The sequence below is a fragment of the Coptis chinensis genome, chromosome 3 (genome assembly GCF_015680905.1).
Source record: "Coptis chinensis isolate HL-2020 chromosome 3, ASM1568090v1, whole genome shotgun sequence".
In the NCBI taxonomy this organism is placed as follows: Eukaryota; Viridiplantae; Streptophyta; class Magnoliopsida; order Ranunculales; family Ranunculaceae; genus Coptis; species Coptis chinensis.
Window position 1 is genome coordinate 68487379 of NC_141458.1, and position 2272 is coordinate 68489650.

The following is a 2272-nucleotide window of genomic DNA, read 5'->3' on the forward strand; positions in this document are numbered from 1 at the left end:
ATTCTTTAAAGAACTTATTTCATTAATATAAGAAAGAACAATGTCGAATATAAACTTAACTTTCAAAGAGTACTAGTGATCAATAAATTATATATAGAAACTCAAATATTGTATCAACTACTATTATATCAAATTATATACAGATGGTTCCTGCTGAATTTCCTCCTTACAGATGGTTCTTGCTTTGAATTTCCGAGACTCAAAAAAATTTGAGAATCCACGTGTCCCAAAGTATTCACGCCGGGTTGTCGACTATGAAAAATTATAGGCTCCAAGACTCTCTTCATCAACTTAGTAAGTGGTGACAAATATCCAAGATGGTCCCGATCCATAAGAGAAACATCATTTCTAACAAACTCATCCTCGTGCTAACTTCAAAAGAATGACCAATGTTTATGCTCAATCCAGGTTCCATCAATCGTCTGGCGGACTTATGCTAGAGGACTCTTTAGTCAATCTTTCCTTTGAAAATATATCCGGACGGAAATCTCGAGGGAATCGGTCATTGATGTCAATAAGACTATCTCCACACTTGGCAACCGAGGACTCAACTTGAGGTGCATCTTTAGTGGAGGCCTGTACCAAAATAGAATTATTTGATTGCTCAAGGACATAATTACTATGTGTGTCACTTTCGAAGCTATCTCACCCCAATGAAGCTCACGGTAGGATAGATCACGGGGGTCCTCACATTGCTTAGAAGTAACTTCTAAGCAATAGAACCACACAATAAGAGAGATATAAACAAAAGAAGAAGGGCAAAAAAAGAAAGGGTTGAACAAGTATAAAAATGTTGCAGTAGTGACCTTACCAGAAACTTTTGTAAATTGTGTCACTTTACTTATAGAATCTCCATCTTTCTTAAAGCACTCGACCTAAGAGTAAAAAACGTTGTTAATAAATAGACGTTTTTGTGCATTTAAAATAAATATAATAGAGATAGGAATTGCAGAAAAGACTCCCTACATACCTTTACATACCTCCAATGAGGGATCGATCTCGTTAAATATCATCTCTGCAAGAGAAATTCCGGCAATGTCGACCTCCTTGACGAAGAAATGTGCTTCTACTTTCATATCAATTGGAACGGTGGCCAGGACATGTCCGTTTAAGAGAAAACATGTATATGTCAAAGAAAAAGGATGTAGAGTTATTTCCATCAACAATAATTAAAAATTATATGTCATCAAGGATTCAAGGTCAATAGCTCGTTTTATTAACTCTTCATCCTTTCCTCAATTGTCTGAGCACTATCAATTGACATAAAACGTGTGAAAAAGCATTTTTCTCGAATCTATGTATAGAAGAATTACAATCAAACATTGAAAATATTGTAAACGTAAGTAAATTCTAGACAAGATAACAAAAATCCTAAGGTTTAGAAAGAGTGCTTCTTGCATATATAACAATTAGTTTCCTAGAACACTAGGTTCTAAAGAGGTTAACCATTCAAAACAGCCAAACACATACAACTGGTATTAGAACATGGAAAGCTTCTAAAACACTTTTAATGCACAAAACTACCATTATAACTTTTGTTAAAGGGTCGATGAAAGAATCTTTGCTCCACGAACGGTAGAAGTCGCGAAACTTACCGCGGATAAAAACTGCATAAGAATGGCACACTAAAGAAGGGGGATAAAAGATAAATCGCATGAATGGAGAGACATCTCACGCAATCTACCGCTTTAGGAGGAAGAGGATTTTCAAAATAATATTGATCATTACACCAAGACAAGATAAAACACCTTACATACAAATAGTTTGCAAAGATATGGCACACTAGAAGTCCGTAACACCAAACTAGATTCCACATGGTTTTGCCAAAAGTATCAATGAAACCTTCTCACATTCCCTCAAACTAATGACACACTCAAAGGAGTCATAATGACATCATAGAATTAAGAACGCCAGCAATTACCTGATTTTTTAGGAGTAACTAACTTTGCTTTCTTCGAGAACGAGGGTCTTCGTAGCGATTCAACGACCAGGCCTCTTCTTTGAAGCTTTAACCTAAAAGAAGGAAAGAAGAAAAAAAAAAAAACGGGGAAAAAAAAAAAATATGAACTTAGTAAATGAGGGAACCACAAACATCTACAGTGTGCACATTCATCTGAATAATGCAACCATTAACCATAATTTTCAACAAAGAAAGAGTCGGTTATTACCTCGAGTGGGTTCATCTTCCTCGGAGGAATCATCATCTTCCTCATCACTATCACCCTCACCAAGCATGTCCTCATCAACATTAAAAGAAACAACAAATGAGAGA

General features: G+C 35.7%; 1 long non-coding RNA gene across 1 annotated transcript; it reads right to left on the bottom strand.

Annotated features, from left to right (window-relative positions):
* Positions 1 to 482: 482 nt before the first annotated feature.
* On the bottom strand, positions 483 to 1549 carry LOC147510540 (uncharacterized). Its single transcript, XR_015216808.1, has 3 exons — positions 971 to 1549; positions 812 to 875; positions 483 to 576 (listed from the first exon to the last, which is right to left on the bottom strand). It is a non-coding gene; the product is annotated as an uncharacterized LOC147510540 (long non-coding RNA).
* Positions 1550 to 2272: the final 723 nt, after the last annotated feature.